The sequence below is a fragment of the Diabrotica virgifera genome, chromosome 3, assembly GCF_917563875.1.
Source record: "Diabrotica virgifera virgifera chromosome 3, PGI_DIABVI_V3a".
NCBI classification, from domain to species: Eukaryota; Metazoa; Arthropoda; class Insecta; order Coleoptera; family Chrysomelidae; genus Diabrotica; species Diabrotica virgifera.
This window is the reverse complement of record NC_065445.1, coordinates 34,880,559-34,888,017: the sequence shown is the minus strand read 5'-3', so window position 1 is coordinate 34,888,017 and position 7,459 is coordinate 34,880,559.

The following is a 7,459-nucleotide window of genomic DNA, read 5'->3' as shown; positions in this document are numbered from 1 at the left end:
TAAATTGTATATTATTGCAATATCTATATATTAATCTTACGCTATATTATATATAATAATAATCAATAAATATATAATAATAATAAAATAATAAATAAATATAATAATTAATAGAATAAATGGTTTTATTAAAAATTGTGTTTTATTTATATTGATATTGATGTTCGAGTGGAGTATCGCAAACTAAAGTGTATTGTAAATGTAACGTTGTAACCTATTGGATTAAAAAAACCGAAAACCGGTTTTTCCTAAAACCGGTTTTTGTGGCCGGTTATAACCGCCAGGTTAAACCGTAAGAAAAAAAAACCGGTATAACCGAAAACCGGTGTTTTGTCAAAAACCGCCATCCCTACAATTAATAACTAGACAAACAAATTACCTAGTTTCAGTAAAATTTTCAAATAAATATTACCACACTATTTACATTATACCTACTGGAATTCTGATGTAGGTATACAATAATTTACAACTAAAAAGTAGGTATAAACAAAAATAAAAAAATTTTAACCTAAGGAAAAATAATATTTTTATATTTAAATAGAAGCAATTAAAACCATACAATTTCATTATTCATTTATCTTTTTTTACATTCGTATATTAATGGTATTGTGGCGTAATTGTCTTTTTACGCGGTTGACTCTACTATTTTATTGTTTATGTTTTTAGGCACTAAGTTTAATTTAATTGACTTTATTTATTTTTAATAACTTACACTTAAAGAAATAAAGAACACTGATTTTATATCCTTTAATAACACTAATTTACAAACTTAACATTAAAATACTACATTATTTTTATTCGTTACAAAATAACCACGGCTTTATTAAAGATTACACTAAAACAACAATTTATCTAAATGTCTAATATGTACCATTTACATTTACATTTATTTCGCGTCCGAACATCGAAAAATGTTACTCGACCGACGACTACAAATTTATAACTAACTCTAATTTCAAAAATGTCTCTTTATATAGTTATAAAAATTAATCTACTGATTTCCAGAAAAAATCGAAAGATATCTATTATTTACAAAGCAACAAAAGAAAGGTGTATTAGGTGACCTTCTAGATATGCCGATACGTTCGTAAACAGCTGTCTCGCCGACGAACAGGGTTTCAGACACTTCGGCGCCAGAAAGTTCTGGCGTTGACAGGGCTGGCCTGGGACCGTGACATTGCCCCCTCCTCAAAAGATGGTTCCTCCTGGAACCTTGTCGGGACTGGAACTGGATGCTGGTATCTGCAACTGGACCCTCTTTTACAACTCCCAGTTGTATAAAAGTGACAGGGGACGGTCTTCTCTCCGCACCAGTAACTATGCGGATTGCAACAGACTAACACCTGGACCTCGGTGTCTTGGAAAATTTCTTCTACCATACTTCGGATAACTCTCCAGTCTAATTGGCTGCATTCTAACTTTGGCATGGCTAACTTTTGCACGTCGGACTCCAACACGTGCTCTCTCAATTGAATTAATGCATCCCATACATCTTGGTAGGTAGGTTGGTCATGGACAGTGTCTTTTGTTACCAGATAGAATAGGTAACGTGATGCATCTTGGAGTTTCAATGCTTTGCCAGGAGCTGGCAGTTGGCATTGAAGTTCTGCAACTCGACCAAACTTCCTTCGGAAGGCGGATGCCAACCCTCGTGCGTCTTTGATACTGGCCGGGATAGTATGGGCCAGCGAATAGTCATCGGGAAGTGCGAGAAGATCTCGCTTTTCTTCAGTGGTAACACCATGTCTTGCTTTACCGGTACCTCCGTAGGCACCCATGAACTCTTCAAAGGTAAGGTCAGGTATTTCTCGAACTTGGTTGACTTCCACTTCTTCATCTACGTCGTGGTCTCCCTCGTACGGCGCCAACCGGTTATGGTGGACTATCATCGGCTTTCCCCTAGGAATCTTGCTTATTCGGTAGATAACGTCATTGATTTTCTTGACAATGAGGTACGGACCTTCCCAGAATTGCTGCAACTTGGGAGAGCAGCCTGTTCGCTTCTTTGGATTATAAAGCCAGACTTTGTCGTTCTCCTTGAAACATCCCTTTTCAGCTTGGGTATCGTATCGTTTCTTCATTCGGTCGCTAGCGATCTGAAGATTAGAACGGACCAACTCATGTATATCGTCCATTCTTCTTCGTAATTCATTCACGTAATCCTCACCAGCAACATCTTCTCCAGGTCGACATCCAAACTCTAGATCACAGGGTAGACGCATCTCACGTCCAAATAAGACTTTTGCTGGTGTTTGGCCAGCTGATTCATTAACAGCAGATCTATAGGCCATTGCGAAGAACGGAAGGTACTGGTCCCAGTCTCGTTGATGATTGGACACCATCTTTGTCAAATACTTGCCGACTGTCCTATTCATACGCTCCACCATTCCATCCGATTGCGGGTGATAGGCCGTGGTTCTTGTCTTCTTCATGCCTAGTTTATCACAGATTCCTTGAAATAGATCGCTCTCAAAGTTCCTTCCTTGGTCACTATGGATCTCCAGAGGTACTCCAAATCGGCTGATGCAGTCTTTGATTAACACATCTGCAATAGTGGCGGCCTTCTGGTCTGGAATTGCGTAGATCTCCACCCACTTCGTGAAGTAATCCATTATCACCAACATGTATTTGCATCCATTGTCACTTTCTGGAAATGGCCCGGCAATATCCAAAGCTATTCTTTCAAACGGACTTCCAACATTGTACTGTCTCATAGGAGCCTTTCTTTTCCGGTAGGGCCCGTTACTTGTAGCACAGGTAGTACATTTCTTACACCAGTCCTTCACATCGTCGGAACTATTCATCCAATAAAATCGTTCCCGAATTCTCTGAAGGGTCTTCTTTACACCAAAATGCCCTCCTGATGGACTGTCGTGTAACTGACGAAGTACTTCGGCTACTCTGCTCTTTGGAATCACCAACTGTGTTCTCCTCACCGAACCATCATCATTTTCTATTACTCGTTTAAGCAAGCTGTCTTCCAAGATAAATGATTCCCACTGGGCCCAATACGTCTTAACTACTGAGCCTAGGCTTGATATTTCTTGCCAAGATGGTCGACGATTTTCTTCTTTCCATTGTCGAATCTTCTGTAAAACTGGATCTTTTTCTTGTTCTTCCTTGATCTTGGTAGGCGTCCACTCGTCGTTGACCACTGTTGTTCTTAGTACTGCTGCTTCCTTTGACTCTGTTTTGTTGCAATGGGAACATTCTGCTTGACACGGTCTTCTAGATAGAGAATCAGCGTTCCTGTGGCTAACTCCGGCCCGATGCTCGATCTTGAAATCATATTCTTGAAGTCGTTCAATCCATCTGGCTATCTGACCCTCTGGATTCTTAAACTGCATTAACCATTTAAGGGCGGCATGGTCGGTTCGGATTAGAAACTTCCTTCCGTAGAGGTATTGATAGAAGTGTTCCACTGATTTTACTACTGCTAGAAGTTCTCTTCTCGTGACGCAATAATTTCGTTCAGGTTTTGAAAGCACTTTACTAAAATATCCAAGGACTCGTTCCTGTCCTCCTTGGATCTGCGACAGCACTCCTCCAATTCCCACATTGCTTGCATCCGTATCTAAGATGAACTCTCCTTCTGGCAGTGGATACCCTAATATTGGCGCTGTAATTAAATGCCTCTTCAAAGTTTCAAAGGCCGTTTGGCAGTCTCCATCCCAGCAATAATCCCTTGCTTCCTCTGTAAGTCGCGTTAATGGCTTAGCGATATCTGCAAACTTCTTAATGAATCTCCGGTAGTAAGTACATAGTCCCAGGAAACTTCTCACTTGATGTTTATCAGTTGGTTCCGGCCATTCCTTAATGGAATCGATTTTTCCTTTGTCCACGGCCACTCCTTCTTTGCTGACTATATGGCCTAGATAATTGACTTTACTTTGAAATAGCTGGCATTTCTTGGGGTTTAACATTAACTGGGCAGCTTTAAGTCGATTAAAAACGTCTTCTAAATTCTTCAGGTGGTCTTCAAACGTCTCCCCCAAAACGATTATGTCGTCTAAATACACCAGGCACGTCTTCCAAGATAACCCTCTCAACACATTTTCCATAAGCCTCTCAAATGTCGCAGGTGCGTTACAGAGTCCAAACGGCATAACGTTGAATTCCCATAATCCAGATCCTGTCGTAAAGGCCGTCTTCTCTTTGTCCACTGGATCCATCTCTACCTGCCAATATCCAGACTTCAAGTCCAACGTAGAAAACAATTTACTTCCAGCCAATGTGTCCAACGTGTCGTCGATCCGAGGCAGAGGATAACTATCTTTCTTGGTAACATTGTTCAACAAACGGTAGTCCACACAGAACCTCGTAGTTCCATCTTTCTTCTTGACCAGGACCACCGGAGAGACCCATGGGCTCGTAGAAGTTTCTATCACCCCGTCTTTCTTCATTTCTTGAACAATCCTTTCAGCTTCCTCTCTCTTCGCCTGTGGTAATCGTCGAGCTGATTGACGAATTGGCCTAGCGGTACCAGTGTCAATTTTATGTTTGACAACTGTCGTTCTTCCTGTCTTTCCTCCTTTCGGTACGAATATGTCACGATATTGCCTAAGAAATTCCCTTAATTTCCTTTTTTCCATTTGATTTAGAGACTGACCTGCAACTGCAACCATTTGGTCGAACTTGTCGTTGGAATTATCTGATGTTGTCGTCTGACGGATTATGGACGTCACGGGTACACAAGTTCCTACTTTTGTCTCCTTCTTGATGGTCACTGGGTAGTCATTGACATTAATCAATCTCACGGGAATTTCTTTAGCAGAAGTAACCAATTCCTTTCCAATTATGATTCCTCGGCCAACCTCCTCGTCGTGGTTCCATGGCTCCATCATAACAGGCGTTCCTTCTTCTACAGTTCCCTGTAGCCGCGCTACGATGATCGTTTCACTCCTCGCAGGCACAACTGTATCTTCTTTAATGGCTGCTAGCACAGTTCTGTCATCATGTGGATGAAGAAATACCTCCTCGTTGCCAACTTTGATTACCCTATTCTTAAAATCCAATTGAAATCCATGCAAATTCATTACGTCCATTCCTAATATAACATCTTCTTCGATGTCTGCAACTATGACAGTATGGACGAACTTTTCTGCTCCAATCCCTAATTGTATCTGGATTTCTCCATGGGTGTTGGCGTTTTCACCTGTGGCAGTCCGCAGTCGCAACCTCGTTGGTAAGAGTTTTTTACGGCTGTTTAAAACTGACGGTCGTATAATGGTCCTGGTCGCTCCGGTATCCACCAACAATGTATACTTTTTACCATTTATTTCTCCATCCACATATACACTATCTTCACGACATTTCAAAGAAGCTATTAGTATGAGAGGGTCTTTGGAAAAGTTGCGGGTCGAAGCTGCCCCCCTAAGGCCGACCCGTTCTTGTTTTCCTGCTGGTGAGTCTCTTGATTGTTATTGTACCTAGGGTACTTACATGAACCCCGTACGTGTCCCATTTCACCACAGTTCCAGCACCTTATGGTCTTCGTTTTCCTGGATGCAATGTCTTTCATCATATTAACAAGCTGGTCAAGTTTGTCCTCATCCTGTTCCTCTTTCACAGTCCTCACTTTACTGTACCCACCAGAGGCCTGGGTAGCTGATTCGTATTCGAGGGCGGCAGACAAGACATCGACCAGCGTCTTGTGACGAGCTAATCGCAGTGTTCTTTGCATTTCATGATCACGAAGGCCATCAATAAATGTTTGAACAGCCAACTTTTCCATCATGTCTTCGGGAGCTGTTGGATATGCATATCGTACCAACCTGGCAATATCGACCTCGTATTCTTGAAGAGCTTCATCTTTCTTTTGTCTTCGATTTTTAAACTGCGACTGATAGACATGCTCTAAATGTTCGTGCCCGTATCGCATATTCAGTCTCTTTTTAAGCTGCTCGAAGTCATCTGTCTCCTCTACGGCTATGGTCTGGAGGACATCCAAAGCGTCGCCTCGAAGAGCAATAGTGAGGTTTACAGCTTTTTCTTTTTCGGACCATCCGTTCGCTCTGGCCGCAGATTCGAACTGTTTCATGTAGTTGTTCCATGATGACTTTCCGTCGAAATTTGGCACCTTACCACGAGCATGACCTACACTCCCTTCAACTATCGACCGTGGCTCCAATTTGTATTTGGTTTCATCATCTTTAATGTCTGTTAAGATGGGTTCCATCCCTTTGTCTGCTTTTTCCGTTTCCTCCATTTTCTTTTCTAATTCCTTGATCTTTTCCTCAAAAGTAGATTTTATGGACGATATCTTGTCGTCAAAATCCAAAGTGACTTTAGAGATCTTGTCAGTCATCTTGCTTTCAAGGGATGAAATATCACCCGAAACTTTCAAAATATCATTAGAAACTCTATGTTCTAACGATGTAATGTCTGTCGAAACTTTAGAAACATCGGAGGAAACTTGGGAGATTTCACTAGAAACTTTGTTCTCTAACAATGTAATGTCTGTCGAAACTTGGGAGATTTCACTAGAAACTTTGCTCTCTAACGATGTAATGTCTGTCGAAACCCTCGAAATCGACGAGATCACAGCAGCATGCTTGTCTTCAAACAAATAGGTTTCTGGATCTTTACCCTCTTCCTGAAGAGCGTTCTTTAGACGTTCGACTAGATCAGCCTTTTTTCCAGTAGTGTCCATGTCTCTCTCTTCTAACTGGTTGCGGAGCTCCTTAACGATCAATTCAGTGATTTTCTTATGTTGTGAAGACATTGTCACACACTTTATTTATTACGATTTATATTTTATTTATTTTTAAAAGTTCCACACTCTATTTAAACCGAAAATTTACGTTAAATTTATGTATTTCAAGTATCCCACTTCTGCACCATTTGTGGCGTAATTGTCTTTTTACGCGGTTGACTCTACTATTTTATTGTTTATGTTTTTAGGCACTAAGTTTAATTTAATTGACTTTATTTATTTTTAATAACTTACACTTAAAGAAATAAAGAACACTGATTTTATATCCTTTAATAACACTAATTTACAAACTTAACATTAAAATACTACATTATTTTTATTCGTTACAAAATAACCACGGCTTTATTAAAGATTACACTAAAACAACAATTTATCTAAATGTCTAATATGTACCATTTACATTTACATTTATTTCGCGTCCGAACATCGAAAAATGTTACTCGACCGACGACTACAAATTTATAACTAACTCTAATTTCAAAAATGTCTCTTTATATAGTTATAAAAATTAATCTACTGATTTCCAGAAAAAATCGAAAGATATCTATTATTTACAAAGCAACAAAAGAAAGGTGTATTAGGTGACCTTCTAGATATGCCGATACGTTCGTAAACAGCTGTCTCGCCGACGAACAGGGTTTCAGACACTTCGGCGCCAGAAAGTTCTGGCGTTGACAGGGCTGGCCTGGGACCGTGACAGTATATTGTGTGAACATTGTTTTATTTTTTTGAATGTCAACGGAA